The 21,938-nt window shown below is 39.1% G+C and overlaps 1 protein-coding gene across 1 annotated transcript in view; it reads left to right on the forward strand.

Annotated features, from left to right (window-relative positions):
• Positions 1-9,353: 9,353 nt before the first annotated feature.
• Positions 9,354-21,938, forward strand: part of jak2b (Janus kinase 2b) — a 38,147-nt gene continuing 25,562 nt past the window's right edge. Inside the window, exon 1 of the mRNA XM_051894233.1 lies at positions 9,354-10,019. The gene's annotated coding sequence lies outside the window, so the exon portion shown is untranslated. The remainder of the gene's footprint in view (positions 10,020-21,938) is intronic.

Genomic DNA, 21,938 nt, shown 5'->3' on the forward strand with positions numbered 1-21,938 from the left:
AGGAATGTTTCCAGCACCTTGTTGAATCTAAAACACAAAGAATTAAGGCAATTCTGAAAGCAAATAAGGTGTAAACTGTTCAAATTTCATTGCATTATCAAAAAAATATTAAACTAAAAGAAATGATGCCTTTTGACTTGTGTTTTGAACAGTATATTAAATAAATTTATATAAAAATAAATAAAAAAAATAAAGCATCTACAAAATCTTAGAAGGAAAGAGACTCGTGCAAGACTTTATACAATTCACAAAGGGATTGATTATCTTTGGATAAATATGTTATGGATGCTAAATAATTCTTACATTCATTTTTAAAACAAGTTAAAGAGGATTTACTGTTATTCCATTTGCATTTATGTATATGAAATTTACCCATAGTAATAATAACATTTAACATCAAATATATATTTTTCGAGGGACCATCTACATAAATCAAAACCTGAAATAAATTTAGTGAAGGAATTGCAGTACCAACATTTAGCCATCCATAAAGATCCTGCCAGAACTGCAATGAGACTGGACAAGAAAAAAATAAATGTTCAATGGTTTCAGGCTTTTCTGAGCAGAATCCACAGAAATCTACTTCAAAACGGAATCTTTTCCGTAAAGTTTCAGCAGCAGGATAAACATTATTGATGATTCTAAACTGCATATCCTTCATTTTAGGCATAATTGGCCATTTAAGATAATAACAGTACTTGTTTCTAAATGTTTCGTTATCAAAAATTTTAACTTTTGCTGGTGTGTTGAAATCGTAGAATAATTTACATTTCAGTACATTCCCTATTACTTTGTTATTACACTTTTTTTCCCCAATGTACACTTCTCCAATCTTCAACTCGGGCAATTTAACAAATACATTTGAATATGTAAGGGTGTTTTGTATTAGCTGTTTCAATGAGAGAGGGATTGCTTTACACACACTATTGAATTCTCTAAAAGAACATTTTATCGCAAATTTCTCCATAAATGAATTATATAAACTGACCAGCTTCATCTATCAAATCAACCACATATAAAACTTTTTTCTCGTACCTGTCACAGACACGCCAGGCTCCACAGTCACCCAATCACATCGCACTCCCTCTCCTGAATACTAACAAGCCTCACCTGACACCAATCCACAGTCATCACTACAGCCACATAAAAGACACACCAGTTCACACAGTCACTGTCCGGTCTCGTTTACACTTACCTCGTGTTAAACTTACCTCCTGGACTCCCTTGCTCTCCGTTTACCTGTCTCCAGCGTTCTCCGTGATTCCCTGTGTCTCCTCGTCTCCAGTGTTCCTCCAGTGTGTCTTCGCTCCCTCGTCTCCAGACATCCACGCTATCTGTAAGAAACATCCAGCCAAGTATCAGTGCCAGCTCTTCATCATTCTGCTCTGTCAATCTGCCTTCACTTACCTGCATCCTGCTCACGCTCTGAATTACCATCAATAAACCTGTTAAACCCGTATCTGTGTCTCCGTCCCCTTCTGTACGTAACAGAAGACCGGACCAACACCGACAGCATGAGCACCCCGGATCCCATTCAAGAGCTGGTCACTGTCCTTCGTCGCACTTTCGCCAGCACCTCCACGGTAACAACACCAGTGAACACTTCCGCATCCACCGCCGCAGTTCCTTCACCTCCCGTGGTCGCCAGTCCCATGGCCAAACCGGCGCCCTTCTCTGGTCTGGCGGAGGATTGCAACGGTTTTCTCCTGCAATGTTCGCTGGTCCTGGAGATGCAACCGCACTTGTACCCTGACGATCGCTCCAAAGTAGCCTTCATAATCTCTCAACTCCATGGAAAAGCACTGCGATGGGCTGAACCTTTATGGAATTTGAACAACCCTGTTGTATCATCCTTGTCCAGTTTCACAACTCATTTCAAGGAAGTTTTTGGCAAACCCGCCTGGGACTCGTCGATAGGTGAGAGATTATGCAATTTAAAACAAGGTGCACTAACTGTGTCTGATTATGCCCTCCAGTTTCGTACCCTCGCTGCTGCAAGTGGCTGGAATGAGCAGGCCCTCATCACGACATATCGTCAGGGCCTCGATCCACGTGTGCGGTTGCATCTCGCTGCATACGAGGATTCCATCGGGCTCGAGAAATTCATTCAACTATCCATCAGATTCGCCACTCGTATGCAGCTGTGCTTAGAAGAGCACCAGGGCCAGCCATTATTCCCCGCGTTTTCCCGCCAGCCAGAGTCCGTCAGCCCTCCAGAACCAGTTAATGACAACATGCAAGTAGAGCACTCACGTCTTTCAGCGGCTGAGCGACAGAGGAGGCTGACCCAGAATCTCTGCCTGTATTGTGGTGGTGCCGGGCATTACATCGCCGAATGCCCCCTACGTCCTGCTCGGCCCATGGTGAGTGCCATTCTGCCTGCCCTGAATAGAATGAAACCACTCACAATTGAAGTAACTGCCGCCAAACTTTGTTTTTCAGCCTGCGCGCTCCTCGATTCTGGGTCAGCTGGAAATTTCATCTCCGGAGCCCTCTGTCGCCAGCTGCATCTCAAGACCACTCCCACGCCGAAGATCTACCAAGTCCACGCGATAACAGGAAAACCACTACGGAAGGTGCGTTACAGCGTGAGACCTCTTCGCCTCCAGGTGGGAGTGCTTCACGTGGAAGAGATCCAGCTGCTGGTTCTGGAGGAATCTACAACTGACGTGATCTTAGGGCGCCCATGGCTTGAGCAGCACAACCCCACCATCTCCTGGAGGACAGGAGAGATCCTGAAGTGGGGTAACCATTGTTTCCAAGACTGTTTCCCTGAACTCCCCGCGTCCAGTTATCCTGAGTCCCCTAAAATCCAAGTTGGGGCGACTACTGTGGAAAGCCCCCTCGAGAACCGTTCCACAGATATCCCCGCCTGTTACTCCCACTTCAGAGATGTCTTCTGTCCCAAACAAGCCTCCAAGCTGCCTCCCCATCGGCCATGGGACTGTGCCATTGACCTCATCCCAGGTGAGCCAGTGCCCAGAGGGAAAATCTATTCCCTATCCATTCCGGAGGAGAAAGCCATGGAGGATTACATCGACGAGGCGCTCAAGCAAGGCTACATCCGTCCGTCCACTTCCCCTGCTGCTTCCAGCTTTTTCTTCGTGGCGAAAAAGGACGGAGGCTTGCGGCCCTGCATAGATTATCGAGCACTAAACCAAATCACCATCAAGTTCCGTTACCCCCTTCCTCTCGTCCCAGCGGCCCTGGAACATCTGCGCGGCGCCACTGTGTTCACCAAGCTGGACCTCCGCAGCGCGTACAACCTCATCAGAATACGTGAGGGGGACGAGTGGAAAACAGCTTTCGTGACCCCTACTGGCCATTATGAGTACCTCGTCATGCCGTATGGACTGGTCAACGCCCCCTCCGTATTCCAAGACTTCATGCATGAGGTGCTCCGGGAGTTCCTGCACCGGTCTGTCCTGGTCTACATTGATGACATTCTGATTTACTTCCGGAGCCTGGCCGAACATCGCCGACACGTTGCGGAGGTCCTTCAACGCCTACGAAGCCACCACCTCTTCCTGAAAGCCACTTCCATGCGAACGCCACTGTGGTCAATGATGTAGCCGAGAAAGTGCACAGATGGCTGATGGAAGGTGCACTTTCTCGGCTACATCATTGACCACAGTGGCGTTCGCATGGACGAGAGGAAGGTCACCGCAGTCAGAGAATGGCCCATCCCCTCCACGATTAAAGAACTTCAGAGATTCCTAGGATTTGCCAACTTCTACCGTCGTTTCATTCAGGACTATAGCACCATCACCGGCCCACTCACCAACCTCCTCCGTGGTAAGCCCAAGTCTCTGTCCTGGACCCCAGCCGCCACCCAAGCCTTTGAGACCCTCAAGACCGCTTTCACAACCGCTCCCCTCCTGGTTCATCCTGACCCTGAGCTCCCCTTCGTAGTCGAAGTAGACGCTTCAACCACCGGAGTGGGAGCGGTGTTATCCCAGCAGCAGGGGAATCCCAGCAAACTCCATCCATGTGCTTTCTTCTCCAGGAAACTCAACCCGGCGGAAATTAACTATGACATCGGCAACCGCGAGCTCCTTGCCATCAAGCTCGCCCTAGAAGAGTGGAGGCACTGGCTTGAGGGAGCTAAACACCCTTTTACGGTCCTGACCGACCATAAAAACCTAGGATACCTCCGTGATGCCAAGAGACTCAACCCCCGCCAGGCCAGATGGGCCCTTTTCTTCATCAGGTTCAATTTTACCATTTCCTACCGCCCCGGTCCTAAGAACGTAAAAGCTGATGCTCTCTCCCGTGTCCATTGTGTAGAAGAAAATAACGAAGATCCAGAGCCCATCATCCCCGAACGACTCATCGTGAGCCCCATCTCCTGGTCGGAGGAGACGCTCCCCAAGACCAATGCCTCCACCAACGTTCCGCCGGGTTGCCCCCCCGGATTGAAGTATGTACCCCGGTCACGACGCACACCCCTCATCCACTCCACACATACTTCACTGGGCACTGGCCACCCCGGGGTCAACGAAACCCTCTCGCTGTTGAAACAGCGCTTCTGGTGGCCCAGCATGCTATCCCACGTCAGAAGGTACGTACAGGGGTGCAGGGAATGTGCCATCTCAAAGAGCCCACGCCATCTTCCCTCCGGAAAACTCCTACCTCTGCCCGTTCCCACTCGTCCATGGTCACACCTAGGAGTAGATTTCATCACCGACCTTCCTGTCTCCGATGGTTACACCTGTGTGCTGGTCATAGTCGACCGCTTTTCCAAGTCCTGCCGTTTAATTCCCCTGCCTGGACTCCCCACTGCCATGGAAACGGCAGAACTGTTATTTAACCACGTCTTTCGTCATTATGGATTACCTGAGGACATCGTTTCGGACCGTGGTACCCAGTTCACATCCCGAGTCTGGAAGGCCTTCTTCAAGCTCCTAGGTGTGACCGTAAGCCTCTCCTCAGGTTACCATCCCCAAACAAACGGGCAGACGGAGAGGAAGATACAGGAGATTGGCCGTTTCTTACGTACCTTCTGTCACGGCCACCAGGACTCCTGGAACCAGTTCCTGGGCTGGGCCGAGTACGCCCAGAACTCCCTCCGTCAACCCACTACTGGCCTTACACCTTTCCAATGCGTGCTCGGCTACCAGCCCCCACTCTTCCCCTGGGATGGGGAACCCTCTGACGTTCCGGCAGTGGACTACTGGTTCCGGGAGAGCGAGAGGGTCTGGGACTCAGCACATCTGCAACTCCAGCGAGCCCTACGCAGGCGCCGGTTGACAGCCGACCTTCGACGCTCCCACGCACCCAACTACCAACCAGGGCAGAAGGTCTGGCTGTCAACCAGGGACATCAGGATGCGCCTGCCCTGTAGGAAACTGAGTCCTAGGTTCGTTGGCCCCTTCACCGTCATCCGGCAGATCAACCCCGTCACCTATCACCTGCAACTCCCTCCTGAGTATCGCATTCACCCAGTTTTCCACATGTCACTGTTAAAGCCTCACCATCCCTCTGTCCTTCCCTCCACTGAGCCTGGCGATTCCGAAGATCCCCCTCCTCCACTCATCGTAGAAGACGGAGTGGCCTATCAAGTAAAAGACATCTTGGACTCCCGGCGTCGTGGTGGTTCCCTAGAATACTTGGTCGACTGGGAAGGATATGGTCCCGAAGAACGCTCATGGGTCCCGAGAAATGATGTTCTAGACCCCAGTCTCCTTGACGACTTCCACGCCAGACATCCCAGTAAGCCTGCCCCCCGAGGTAGAGGTCGGCCACCACGACGTCGGGGTCCACGGTCCTCAGGAGCGGACCGTGGAGGGGGGGGTAATGTCACAGACACGCCAGGCTCCACAGTCACCCAATCACATCGCACTCCCTCTCCTGAATACTAACAAGCCTCACCTGACACCAATCCACAGTCATCACTACAGCCACATAAAAGACACACCAGTTCACACAGTCACTGTCCGGTCTCGTTTACACTTACCTCGTGTTAAACTTACCTCCTGGACTCCCTTGCTCTCCGTTTACCTGTCTCCAGCGTTCTCCGTGATTCCCTGTGTCTCCTCGTCTCCAGTGTTCCTCCAGTGTGTCTTCGCTCCCTCGTCTCCAGACATCCACGCTATCTGTAAGAAACATCCAGCCAAGTATCAGTGCCAGCTCTTCATCATTCTGCTCTGTCAATCTGCCTTCACTTACCTGCATCCTGCTCACGCTCTGAATTACCATCAATAAACCTGTTAAACCCGTATCTGTGTCTCCGTCCCCTTCTGTACGTAACAGTACCACTCTTGTTTGAATAATGTCTTCCATTTATCGTGATGGTCCTATTATTCCACAGGGTGGAACCATGTGGTGTGAAGTTGTGGGTAAATATCAATTTCCAGTATTGCAATATCTGCTTGTGGAAATTTGAAAGCTTAATAGGCAATTTAGAAATCTCAAAATCACATTTCATCAAAAATTCTAATCCTCCGACTCTTTTGAATAAACACTTTGGTATATGAAACCACATTGAATTAGGCTGTGTTAAATATGATTTTATCCAATTCAGTTTAGGTACTCCAATCATTGATTCAAATTCAGTGGCTTTCAGACCTCCATTTTTATAATCTTTAATTATCTGGGACTTTTTAATATAATGAGATTTGTTTTTCCATATAAAATTAAACATTACAGAGTTAACCTTTTAATTAGTTAAGGGGAAACAAAAAGAGAATAAGATGGGTAAATTAGTTTAGATATGCCTTCTGCTTTTGTCAAAAGGATTCTTCCCATAATGGACAGATCTCTCATAAGCCAGTGATTAAGAGATTTTTTCATACTATCTATTCTGTCCTCTATGTTTAATAGTTCTCTTGATTTTGAATCTTTGGATATTGTTAAACCAAGGTATTTCACTTCAGATTTAACTGGAATGGATTCTATACTTTCCTCATCACATGAATACAAAGGTAACAGTTCACATTTTTTTAGATTTAAGCATAGGCCAGATGCTCTTGAAAAAACTGAAATAATGGTTAAGGCTTTCTCAATTATAGACTTCATCATCAGCGAATTGGCTAATTCGATACTCATAATCAAAAATGGTTATACCTTTTAATTGAGGATGGTTGACAATTAAGTAAGCTAACATTTGAGTACAAAGTATAAACAATTTGGGGGAAATTGGACAACCCTGTCTGATTCCACGTAAGATCTCAATTCTAGGAGTCATTCCAGGATTGAGGGATATATAACTATAAATATTATTGTATAACATTTTAATAACCTTGCAAAACCCTTCCCCAAAACCAAACTTTTTAAGCGTTGTAAATATAAGACATCATTACATAATTCACTAGAAATAAGCCAATAATCTAGTCTTGAGCTTTGTCCATTTCCTGAGGGGTTATACCATGTATGATGAATGCTGTTTGGGTTAGATACCCTCCAATAATCAACCACATTTGTTAAAGTACATAAATTCAATATAGTATCATTATACACAGAATGTGAACTTCTTTGGGGTTTTCGGTCTAACCATGAATCAGGGGCTATATTAAAATCTCCTCCTATTATCACATTATCTGACTTGTAGATTACTTTCCATTCGTTAACCAAATTACCCAGCTTCTCTAACATTTCTCTGTTGGCCACTTTGTTATTATAACCGTAAATACATAATAATATATAACATATGTCATTTATTTCCACAGCTACCATTAACCAGTGACCTTCTTTGTCACCTTCATGAACAATTACAGAGCCTTCAAATCTGTTAAATAATAACATAACTCCAGCTGAATGTGAAGATCCATGTGCAAACAAGGCTAAATCACCCCACTGTATTATCCAAAATTTTTCATCATTCAAAACAGAATGAGTCTCTTGTAAGAAGACGCAATTTGCTTTTTGTTCCTTGCAAAATAAAAAAATAGCTTTACGCTTAACACTATTTTTTAACCCCCTGACATTCAAAGATAGAAAAGAAACAGACATAGATGAATAATGTAACTGTTATATGAACTCAACTTCGTTCTAGTATGCAGGAGTGAACATGTTGTCCTTTAGAACACAATACAAAACCATACTAACTTTCTATACTTCTGGTAGGTTTCTTTGCCGGATGTATCAATTTTAGGACATTATTAAACTAATTTATCAGAGCCTGCATAAATGCTACCGCTCACTCCGCCATCTTGGATTTCCCCCCACTGTAATTGCAAGTGTTTATGCTATCTTTCTTAAAAATAAATGCCCTTAGCTTGAAATTGTATTTAATGCAATGATATTCTAACATTTTTAAGTTAATTTTTAACTGACTAAATAAATAAAGAATAATAATGATAATATTTATAATCAATCCTAAACTGTGAATTGCTAAAGCCTTAATACAATGTTTTTACAGGCTAAGTCGCTGTTGTGCCTCTGCTTAGGCTCTGAATTATCATTTCACTTATCATATCTTACAACTTATTTAGAGAAATTATAGGCCTGTTTCACAGACAGGGCTTAGATTAAGCCAGGAGTAGGCCTTAGTTCAATAAGGACATTTCAGTAGCCTTTATAAATGTGACTTAGAAGAAGAAAAAAAAAAAAAACATTACAGCTGTGCATCTTGAGACAAAACAATGCCACTGACTTATTGACTTATTGTAAGATACGTCAATGCAAGTTTCTTTCAGTTAAGACAGCTCAAACATGCATTTTAGTCTGGGACTAGGCTTAAGCCTTGTCTGTGAAACCAGGCATATATAACCAGGCATATATAATAGTTTTTTTTTGTTTGTTTGTTTGTTTGTTTTTTTAAATTGAGCAAAGTTCCCCTTGTTTATTAGCTCAAGAATCCAAGTCAAAATCTGCTGCTGATTCATCACACTGTTTAGTGTTTGGGTAAATGGATTTGTTTGACATTTTGATAAACTGAAAAGGGGGGAAAAAAACTCAAAAAAGGCTCTACAAGCACAATATTAGTTTGAATAAGCAGTGGAGCATGTGTATAGTAAACATAATTTGCTTTCACCTAAAACCAAACTAAAAGGTCAAACAGAGAGTGTCGATATGAAGGACAAGTTCACCATCCTAACTTTCACTTCCTTGCTATTACTTAACCAAGTCACTCAGCCAAAAACATGCATTTCAAAATGACCAAATATAAAATGCACGAATAATCTAAAGGATCAGTGCTGCATGGGTCTATATAGGCTAGTTAATAATTGATTGTAATCTGATGAAGGTAATACAGCAAAGGGTCAGTGAATCACTCTTCTGTTACACACTGGTTGTGTTTTAAAACCTTTAGGCATTTCTGGGCGTCATAGGCAGATTTGGGGGAATTATGAGCTAATGAACTTATGCTGTTCAAACATGCTATCTAGGTAGGCAGCACACTAGGTATTAAGACACGTCCAGCTGAGACTGAGTGGCGTGTCAACTGCAGTACGCACAAGGCACCACCTGCATATGAGACACTAAGACAGCACAGGAACATACAGACTACGTGCTGGAAATTAAAACTGGTCTTCATTTCACTCTTTTTGAAAGGATAGACAACACAACGGTCGTTTAAAGACAAACAGATGTGGTTTGTTAATGCATGACCTGCTGATAGGCTTGACTGTCATGTCGGGTGAGTTAGCATGCTCGCTAGCTGTCACACCACTGGTGATCTTAAGACATGCGTCCATAACATATCCATCAGGTGGCTTTATTTAAGAACATATATCGTCGTCTTTGTGGTCGTATTGGGTTGAGACAGCATGCTAAGTGCGAAGCTCCTTTGGTCATGTTTTGTAAATAAGAGAAGCAGCACATGCTAACGCGCAGCTAGCCGTCTAAACTTGACCCCAAACATCTTAGCGAGCTGTGCTACAAGAAGTCAAATGTAACGACAAGTAACGGGATGGTCGATCCTCACGTAAGTGACACTGAGCGACAAAAATATTTGGAGTAAAAGAAGCAGCATGGATTGAATGACTGTTTCGCTCGGATATTTTAAGTTTCAAGTGCGTTGATCATCACGCGAGTTGGCTAGCAGTGTCGCTAGCTCAGCAACCCTAAACAAACAAGTAAGTATTTCTTTTTACAGTAATAGTTTTTCTTGTGCAAATGTGTTTTTTGCTTTAAAATACTCTGTCTTGTGTATTGCACCCTGTAAGTCCATATGTTAATGTTGTAGATTGGATTCAATACATGCTGTCATGTATAATTCATATTTTTATGTAACTGTACAGCCAGTTTGGCACACTGGTAATCTGGTCGACTCTGTTAAGTTGATAAATTAACGGAGTACATGAGTCTGTAACCTGAAGGAAATCTCAGCTGCGCTCATTTCACCTATTTTCATGCATAATTCATATACAGGTGTTTCTTCAACTTCAATCACTTCTGGAAAATAAATATCTCAAACTCACTTTTCACACTCTCAACTTGTTTATTTAACTTGTCGAGTTGTAGAAAAGCATCCATTACAGAATTCGGGGTTACACTTTATTTTACAGTGCCGTAGTTACATTGTAATTACTCATAAGTACTGAGTACTATTAATTAACTACGTACTTTTTATAGAGTTACAGTTAGGGTTTGGTTTAGGGTTAGTTACTTGTAATTATGCATAATTTACTGTTATTACTATAGTAAGTACATGTAGTAACATGTAACTACGGCACTGTAAAATAAAGTGTTACCGAATTCTGTCATTTTTTTCACCCTGGAAGTCATGAAAGTCATTTTTCGTCATATCATGATCATATATTGTGTTAAATGGCATTGTGCGTTGGAAATTACATTTTTTGTAATAAAATTACTATTGCTATTGTCTTAATAAGGCTAAATTCATAGCTAGCATTTTGTGTATCTTAAAAACAGTCTTTTAACTTGTTTACTTTTCACATATTTGCATAATTATAACTTAATTGAAAGTTATGCACAATAAAAATATTCTGTTCATAAGTGATTTACAATAAGGTTTTATTTGTTAACATTAGTTAGCTACATTTGTTACATTGTAACTAACAATGAAAAATACTTCTAAAGCATATATTACTCTTAGTTATGTTAATTGCAACATTTCTTACATTCTTGAAAAGTTGTATTTGTTTATATTCTTTAATGGACATGAGCTATGAACTAACCATGAACAGTTGTATTTTTTATAAACTAATGTTAACTAAGATTAATACAAACTGTAACAAATGTATTGCTTATTAGTTAATGCATTAACTCATTTTAACTATTAGGACCTTATTGTAAAGTATTAACATGATATTTATCTTGATTTTTCTTAGTTTACATCAGACATCATGTTTTATATTTTATCTCAAGCTCTCTACAAACATTGGTGTCTCTTTGATAAACAAGCACACTAACATTTGATGAAACTGTATTAGGGTAAAAATGTGTCACAGCCATAACTTTTCGAAAATGTATACTTTTAGACAATTAGATTTCATTTATGGTCTAAAAGTTTTTTTAGAGTATATTATGATTTAAGGCAAGACACCACAGGTGAACAAGGTAAAAAAAAAAAAATTAACTAATAGTTATCACAATAGTTCCCCAGTTGATTACTGTACATTTAAGACTATTGTTTTGTAATGCAAGTTTTCTAAAATGTTATGTTTTAATATTATTGTCTAATTAAATATGCACTAATTTACATACATTTCTAGAACATAAATCTGAGCATTAGATAAAGCCAGGTTTTTTCTTTTTTGCTGACATATTAGAGTTACAGATTTTTTTACAGAGGGGTTTTTGGTTATCGCTTTTTATCACTCAGAAAATATCAAATCAGAAAACACTGTCAACAGCCAGAAAAAAATCACCATGTTTTTAGGAATGAAATGGTCTATAAACCACACAAATGATATATTAACAAAGAAATCCCTCTGTAAAAACCTTTGTAATTTAGATGTAAGGTTAGGTGCATGTAAGTACTGAAGTAGAGATTTCTGACTCATGTTGAGAAAACAGCCTTTAAAGTATTGTAATTGAAATCTACAGATAGAAAAATAGATAAAGTGTAATAAATGAAACACTTAAATGTTTATTTTTATGTTTTCTTTCCACTAGTCTGAAAGAAGACGTTATGCACCAAATCTAAAAATTGACTGTAGTGTCTTGCTTGAATGTAATTTTTTTTTATTACATACAATTAATTAAAAGTCTGTATCTTGAAGGTAACAAAAACAAATGATGAAGGCATGGTAAAAAGTGTCCAAGGCAGTTTTAATGTGACCTTCATTGTTCAAAATGACTAAAGTTTAAGTCTGTTTTAGTAAAACTCTTTTATAAAATATTTTAATAAAAAAAATCAAACCCTGTGACACAAAAGTGCCTGTAGTTGAAGAAACGCCCATGTTTCTTTAAAAGGAACTCTTATGAACCTCTGTCAGCTCAAATCTTCCCTTTCATCTTGACCATGTAATAGTTTTCACATCGCAACATGGTCATGTCAGGAATAAAGCATGTGTTGCGGTTAGGCAGCAGAAATGGCCTGCACCCGTGCTCGAAGGTGATGTTTCATAATTTTTTTTTAAAAAATCTCCCCCGCAGGAAGTCGAGTGTACTCATTTATGTCTTCTTCTGCAGAAATTCATGCTGTTAAAGGCCTTTGCTACTTCAGAGAATTTCTGTTCTGTACATCCTCTGTTCAATATTAGAGCTGACGTAAATTTCGCTTATTTCATGATAAGTTTGCTGAATATGCATGCATAGGCTTTTTCAGTCTGTCAGACTTGTTTTGAGGTTGAGTTGTGCTGTTTATATGTAAGATGTCTCTATATTGATTAATTCAAAAGCTAGATAAGATACAAGAGCTTGAAAACATACTGTAACTCAAAAATGGATTCAAAAGTCCACAGTTTATCACTAAAGTAGCTTAGAAACTCAAAAGTTATTATAGCATATATTTTTCTACTTTTGAAGTAACTATTTACAACCCACAGCTTCACAATTAATAGAGAGACGGTATGACTAATTCACACACGCAATCGCTCTCATTACGTACTGGTACTGTGCTAATTTATCTTTATCTGATTTACAACGAGCAGAAATCTGTAAGAAATGTTACAAACCATAGATAAAATAACTGCTGAAAGTGAGCTGTTATATCAGATCACTCTTTCAATAGGAAAAAATATCCCATCTTTAATAGTCAAGCATATTTACAGTACAAACCTTGTAAGTGAACTATGAGGGCAAAAAAACAAACAAAAAACAAACAAACCCAGAAACAAAATAATCTTTCATTAATCGTAATCGAGGTAAAATGTTCAATTAATCGAGGTTTTGATTTGAGGTCATAATCGTCCAGCCCTATTACCATCCATGTTTACACATCAATGACAGGTACTGGGTGATCAGAAACTTTACCCACATCATTTCAATCTGACATTTTTCCTACTGTTTTATGAATCTGTCACAGCGTGAATACAGAATTTGCATTGATGCTGTTGTTTGAAAGATGATGTTTGTTGAATCATTTTTGAAGGGCCGTTATTAAAAGAGACATCATCAAGCCCTCTTATTTTTCTTCAACCTTTACAGTACGAATGAGTTGTTGCAGCGCTTGTATCCCAGAGAGAATTCCTAAATATAGAAAGGGCACGAGGGGAATCTGAATGCTTGCAACAGTGCAAACAATATGAGTCAGTTATTAATAAATAAACGTGTAGTGCAATAACACAATCCAATAATCAATAATCATAGTGCAGGTTAAAGTCAATGTCTGTGATGTTGGTCAAAAAGATTTCTAGCCTCTACCGTCTGACTTTGGTCAATCGGCCTTATTGTAAAACTAAAGGCTTTTACTGTAAAAGTCAAGGCATTTCTTTTTCTTGGAGCAAATTTCCTAATCTTCTAATGGCCTTTGTGTCCTGTTTTTTTTTTTTTGTGTCCAGCAATGATGACAGTCCCATCTTTGCTATTATTGCAGTTCCTTTTTTGCTGTGCTTCATATGTTATTGGAAAAAATCAACCTTGCGAGTAAACACTTTTCAAAAGCTGATGGATTTGATTCTAATGACAAAAGTCAAAGATAGTAAAAACAACTTTGGCTTTATACTTTAGTAAATTTTGAAATTCAGCTTTTTGGCATTTATGGCATTGGTAGTTTTGTGGCAATATTTATCCAAAAAATCGTTGTAACAGACCCTAGTTTGTTGATCAGACAAACAATGTAATATTAGGGCGGGGTTGATGATAGGGTTGGGGGAAAAATCGATTTACATATGAATTGTGATTCTGTCTTCTACCGATTCACAAATTTCAAAAATCGATTTTCTAAATGTTTATTAATAACGTGATGTTGTCGGATCAAAGATGTTGTTGTGATTTTGTGTTAAAAATTAACAAAATTTATATAATGAGCAAGTACATCATGAATCCATTTTCCAAACTGTGTTTTTGTCTTATCCCGAATCACTACGGTATAATAAGTGTTTATATTCAGACTATTTTAGACCGGTCGTGTCGCCACCGCTGCGGAGTAGCCCACTACCTACATGACTCATCATAGACATAAACAGAGAGAAGTAGCTCCGTCTATAATGTTCTTCCACAAGATGCATGCGGTTTTGTTTATTAACCGCTAGAGCGCCAAACGTTACACTCAAAAAAAAGCTTGTTGGTCTAACTTAATAAAATTGCCACACACTGTCCAACGGCTTGTCACTGGGGCAGTACCCTCAAAGGTACACCTGTTGTACCCTTTGTAATGGGTACATATTGGTACCCTTACAGTTTGTACCTTTCAAAGGCAAATATGTACCTTTGGTGACCAAATTGTACCTTGTAGTGCTATGGTACCATAATGTACCCCTAAAAATGGTACAAATTTGTCCTTTTAAGGGTACTGCCCCAGTGAACAAGCCCTTTGTACCTCATGATGGCACATTACAACATATTAAAAAGGCCATAATGCTGTTTTTTACCACATTTATTAAATAACATTAAAAATATTACAGTCTCACAATTTCATGCACATATTTCAAAGCAAAAACATTTTAAACATTGTATCACAATGCGTCATCAATATTGCAGGATGCATTTACATATTGATCAATTTCACATTTCCAAAAACAGTACACACATTACCTGTAACTCTTTAAAACATTAAAAAGTACTACACATTTCATTTTAACTGTACATTTTAAACATTCTTGTGAATCACAATTTATCATAGACCTAGTATGTTTCAAGGGTCCGAAAGTCCATCTTTTGCCCTGGTTAAATTATACTCCATTCATGTATGCATGGAAGTGTGAAGCATAAGACACTGGGTTTGGCATGATAAGAAGCCAAAAGAGTTTGAAAACCAAGGAGTTTGGTTGCATCTTATAACAATATCATTGGAATCACTTTTGGTGGAACTTTTTTCCAACTGATGAACAAAAACATTGGAAGCCAATCAGAAATAAAAAGTTCAAGCATTTAAAGCAACGGATGATTTTAGCTGCAGCACTTGCTTAAAATAGAGAACATTATCTTCCCTTTCCTGCAAATGCTAAAATAGTTATTACTAGGGGTGGTGGGTGAGGGTTGGTCAGGACAGTTTATAGCAAAACAGTGTTGAAGGGATAGTTCACCCAAAAATGAAAATTCTGTCATTTACTCACAGTCATGTTGTTCCAAACCCATAAGACTTTCGTTCATCTTTATATATTTGAAAATATTTTTAATGAAATCTAAGCAATTTATGTCCCTCCATAGACAGCTACAGAACTAAAAGAGTTCATAAAGAGATTGTAAATCTATTCAATATAAATTAAGTGGTTTAGTCCAAATTTACTGAAGAGACTCAATTGATATGATTTTGATATGATATAAAACTGCTAGATTCATATGGATTATTTTTTACGGTCTTTTTATGAACATTTTGAAGCATCAAAGTGGTAGTTGTATAGCTGTGAATAGAGGGACAGAAATCACTCAGATTAAAAATATCTACATTTGTGTTACGAAGATGTACAGGTTTGGAACAACATGACTGAGTAATCAATGGCATTCATGTTTCTTTGTTGAGTCTGGTCTGAAGATCTCTGTGAAATGGGGAATGACAACAACAGCAGGCAGTGACATTCATATTGTTACCAATGTACATATTAAGGAAAAAAAACTTAATTTTATACTTACATTTCTGTAGTCAAAGGCTGCTGATAGCATTTGTGGCACTGCTTCTATAGTTTACACCACCATGTCGCATGAAGTTGATCCGGTTTGATCATTTTCTCTTCATCCTCATCCACCTCATAGTCTGAAAGCAGTCAAGGACAGATCAGCGTTCGAGGTTAGATCTCATCAACACTAAAATGACGTTGTATCTATCAGTTAATAAAAATACAAATAAAAAAAAATCAATTTCAAACAGATTGTGAGACGCGTTAAAAGTACAACCCCTGCATCCGTGAAATGTACGCGCGACACGGCTCTCGTGTACCACATGAACACGGTCAGATTAGTTGAAAAGTCTGATTTTATAAGTCTGTTTCACAGTCGAGACTCAAGTTTCATTAATATAAGGGTCGGTTCACACAAAATGCGCTGGTTTTACCCTTTTTTGTCCTATGTAAATATATTATAGATGAACATCTTTCGTTCAATCGAGTCTGACTGCTTTCGGTCAAGCGGCGCGTTAAGACGGAAGTAACGTTATAGTTAGATTTACGTTAGGCCTATCGGTTAAAACTATAAGCTAACCTCAAACAATTCTGATGTAATAACATCAACAATCTTAAATACGTTGGTTTTGTTACCAAGTCACGTATTTTTTGGCGGGAGGACACGACAAAGTTGGGCAAATACACAAAATATATAGCAGGGTGTTTCATACGAATATAAATAACAACTGATTTAACAAGAATTACATACCTCTCAATTTCTGTGATTCTTCATCTTCGGTGAATTATATCCAAGATCCATCGTCAGTGTCTGATCTGAGAAACCATCAGGCCGTCCAACCGTCGTCCGTGCTGCTCGCGCGGGCTACTTTTGAATTTGAGAGGCTGATGCGTGTAAAAAAAATTTTTTTTTTTTAAATCGCCCAAAAGATGTGTATATAAACATTTGTCTAGCTTGAAATAATGCTCAGGTGCATGAATTTAATGCACTTGCATGGTTTGGCAGTCTTGAACCACCTACCCCCTGTCAATCTTTCAGTCACACAAGTCATTGTACCTTTGTTTGTTGATTAAATGGTACAAACATGGACCCCATTGAGGGTACAACCAAAGCATTGTACCCCAACTGTACCCTTTTTTCTGACAGTGCAGTTGAACTGATTTATTTGAACTTAAACTATGTTAATTGTACTGATAATGAGTAAAATTCATCCTAATTTAATGAGATCATGCCAATTTCATTTGATGTATTCTGTGAATGTTTCCTGAACATAATTCAAGGGATAGTCCACCCAAAAATGAAAATTCTGTCATCATTTACTCACCCTCAAGTAGTTCTAAACCTGTATGAATTTCTTTGTTCTGCTGAACACAAAAGAAGATATGTGGTAGAATGTCAGTAACCAAACAGATCTCGTCCCCCCATTGACTATTTATTCTTCCTACTATGAAAGTAAATGGGGGATGAGATCTGTTTGGTTACTGGCATTCTTCCAAATATCTTCCTTTGTGTTCAACAGAACAAAGAAATTCATCCCTTTCACTCTTGTTGATCCAACCAGTGCTGTTGCTATTCAGACTGGTGTCCTTGTGCAGAGTTCCATGAGTTGTATGCGTTTTTAAGAAAATGGAAAGACCTGTAAGAGTTGTTTAATGTTTAGTTATTTTGAACATTTAAGAGTTTGTAGAATATCAAATGATGTTTTTTTTTTTTTTTTTTTTGGTTACCATTGTATTGAAGATTTGAGCTTGTGCTTAGGATGTGAGCAGCTGTCATACACACACATACATGTTCCATGATCGTTTGATTGAGAGAGGTAGAAGTGATAACTATATAGACTGTGTAAATGATGTGCTGGCCCTCAAACTAATTTATTTTATTTATTTCTAATAAAACTAATAGCCAACACAACATTTGTGCACAAGCTAAAGTGTGACATTTGTAGCATGCAAGTAATGATCAATTAAAAATATTCTCTTCACTGGCATTAGCACAGTTACAGCTCATTGAGAACAGCATAGATTTACTTCAGGTAGCCACCCACAGCCTAACCACAAGGTCTACACTTCAGCATAATGGTAACCTTAAAAATTGACAAGACAAACTCTTTTAAATGTCAAATGTAACTGAACAACAAACTTTAACAGGTCTTTCCCTTTACTAAAAAACACATTAAAGGGTCATGAAACCCCCCTGTTTTAGCATGGTCGTTCACACCTCTGAGCTAGAAAATCACTGTAAAAATGGGCTGTGTAAAGCTCTGGAAAAGTGGGAGTGTAGAGGGGGGGAAGAGGGGAGAGTACAACCAATGAAACACAGACCTACAACACACTCATTATACAGAATAATGAATATGAGCACGGAGAAAAATGACAACAAACTCTCAAGCACAAGGGAGAAATGCGAAAGAATATTTAAAAGGCTAATAATACTTTCATTATGTTTACGAGCACTACAGTCTCATGATAAACGACACGTAGTTTAACAGAGAAGGAATAAAGACATAGAGAATATACAAAAATTAAACTAAGTCTTTCGTTCATCAGAATAATCGTGTCATCGCGTTCAGATACACATATCAGTGTCCAGTTTACACATATAATTCATTTGAAGAAGACTTGATGGAATATGTGCATACACCGTGCTGGTTCATGTTTGGTGCAGGAGAATGTGTGAAGTATGTCAATAAAAACTTTAAACACGGATACTTTATTCTGTATATGAGCTATAATCCACGTGGCTAGTGTTGTTAAACTCATCGCGGAGCTCCGCACTGAAACCGATCATATACCACGTGCATATCATAACAATTGTATTTTTCATGTGTTCGTATTCAAACTTCAGTTCTGACCGCATCGTGGGCAAAATACAAACAACACTCATGTGCTTGCTGTGCTGAAGGAAACATAGGCTACATATGGCTCGCGTGTCCGAACGCAGAATGAACAGAACTTTTGTGATATTTGAATTCTCCGCTGTAATACGATCTCATGCGAACATATTTTCCATTTGTGCTGGTAGATTACAGCAAAACAATCCACATGCACCCAAACTTCTGCTCTGGTCGCGTTGCAGGGAAACGCATTTTTGTTGTAGCACTGAGGAAACAAACACAACTATACGACCCATGTCTCTGAATGACAAGAGACAGGGGCAAGAGAAGTGATACTTCCTCATGCACAATACTGCAATTATAATCTTATGCATACTACAGCGCAGTGATTGGATTGAATGTGCTTTTTCTCATAAATAAATGCAGAAACTGTTGACGTCAGCATGTTCGACCAGCCCATACTGGAGCCAATCAGCACTCCGGATCTTGCCGGTAGTACACGATGACGTCAGATTTTGTGACGTTGTTCCGACTTTGCTTTTCAAACCGGAAGACAGAAATCGCTCTGAAAAATGCAAAAATAACTAATTTCAAATTATAAATAAAATTAATGAGTACCTTTAGTGTTTTCAATGATGTGCATCCTATACATATCTGTTCACAGCTCAAAAAATGTGTTCTGGGGTTTCATGACCCTTTAAACAGCACTTAATTTCAGCATTTACTCTCCTTATCTATCCCTATGCTAGAAATCCACTGCCCAGTTTCAGTCAATGCAACAGAAATGATTCATAGTCCCAACACAAATGGTTCAAGTTAACGTAATATTTTAAAAATTTCATTTCATTTAATGTAATAAAATTGAGTGCAAATGACAATTAAGTAAAAAAGGAATATTTATGGCACTCGGACAGGTATATTCTATGCAATTGAGTTGATAGGAAAACACAAGATACATTTCTAGTTTCGACATTATTTGTCCTTCAGATATTCCTCTTTAAGGGCTTGTTTAGCTTTTTTTTGTGATATCTGGCAACCCTTCACCTGGAGCTTTAATGATGAGAGGTAAGAGTTCAGAAGAGAGTAGAAGGAGAGCAGAAGGGTCATTCCGTGTCAAATCAACCAAATTTTGGAAACTTCCCTGGTTCAAATTTTTTATTTTGAAATTTGTATTATAAATATTATAAATATACTTTGTATTATAAATATACTTTATTATTATGGAAATACCCAAGAAGGCTTGAAGAACACAGATAAACCATGTATTGTCGTGGTCGTGTATTTATTATAAGACTACATGATTTGGAGAAAATCTAATTGCGATTATTTTTTTAATCTCTCTCCCCTTGTGCATCCACTGTGAAAAAAACAAAACTCCTGTACACAAACATGTTGATTATATGTTTCTCTCAAAGTTCTTTATAGGGAAGTATTATTTTTCCTATTTTGACCCAGAATAGGGTGGAGTGAGCATGGAGTGAGTCTGTTTCATACTAGATGCCGGAGGGCGCCCTTGAGCAGATACCCCAAATATTCCTTGCAGAAGTAATATAATGCACGTCGTTCCAGGAAATCCCCTATGAGCATCACAATATCGCTGTAACTGAATAAAAAGAAGACAAATGCTTTGATTAAACATGAATATAATAAACGTGTATAGTTTAGCGCGGTTTGCCCTGTCAGATGCTCTGACAGATACCTGTGCTGTTTAATGCCTTTGAGATGTGGTGGTTTCAGTGCATAACTTACATTTCACAAATATATTCTCTATCTGGAATTGTTAGAAGGTCATGCAAATATATTCCGTTTTGCTGTCAGGAATCAATGAGCCTTATGCAAGCGAGTCTCCACTAAACTTCACAGACTTCAGCGAGCAAGCTCTGCCGCACGCATATGCGCCAAACAGACGAAGCGCTTAGAATAGCACAATAATTCTGACCAAAATATATATATTTCGCTAAAATACTTAAATGTAGATTTAAAATTCTATATATGGCACTATTGTTATGGGGTAATCAATGTAGACTAATGTAATTACTAAGTTCAGAAGAGTGAATGTGTGTTGTGTTCCTCTTACCAGTTAACGTCAGCCAAAAAATACAGAGATGTGATTGTTTTTTTTTGTTTTGTGTTTTTGGCTATATCATACACCAAATGATTCACATTCACTCGAAACACTAAAGTGAAATAAAAATGATGACGCAGGGCATTGCAATAGGCTATATGTCAAGTAAACAGTGTAAGCTTGTTAATATGTGAACGGTTCACACAGTGGTTGGAAGTACAGTGTTGTACTCTTCATACACAGACCAGTAAGAGACCGTTGTTGGTAGAATTCACCAGATTCTTCTGCAGCTATGTTCACACATTCTGTGTTTTGACCATATATACAACATGACTCTTAGATGGTTTGATACGTACAGCAGACAGAAGCAGATCGGATGTTACCTGGAGCAAATAAAGAATTAAAAACCTTTCACTTGATTCAAAATCATGGTGTTAGAGCATTTAGGAATTCTAAACTTCTGCTTTTTGAATCGCTGACAAAATTAACATTATTATTAACATATTATTGACATTATTAACATTCTATTTCATGATTTTATTAAATATTAAAGGAGTATAAATAAATACAGCAACATATATATATATTTTTTTTGTTCACATGAAAGTATGTGAAAACCCTTAGACGCAAATAGATGTAAGTGGCCGTTCACACAGGACACATGTTCAAAAAGAGTGGAGGGGCCAGAGATGCCTGTCTGACGCATGTCCACATAAACCAATTAAAAATAGTGAGAACACATTGTTCAGTGTTAATGACTCCTGGTCATACAGATGTAGCTTTGTCAAGATGACATGCCTTGAAATAAACTTAGGTCAAGCTTACATGCTGAACACATGAAACTGATTAGGTCATACACACACAAAAAAAAAGATGGTACAAGCTACCATAGCTAGCAAGTTGGTGGCACTTTACAATAAGCTTCATTAGTTAACATGAATTAAGAAAGAACAGTACAGCATTTATCAA

Source organism: Ctenopharyngodon idella, chromosome 5 (genome assembly GCF_019924925.1).
Source record: "Ctenopharyngodon idella isolate HZGC_01 chromosome 5, HZGC01, whole genome shotgun sequence".
Lineage (NCBI taxonomy): Eukaryota > Metazoa > Chordata > Actinopteri > Cypriniformes > Xenocyprididae > Ctenopharyngodon > Ctenopharyngodon idella.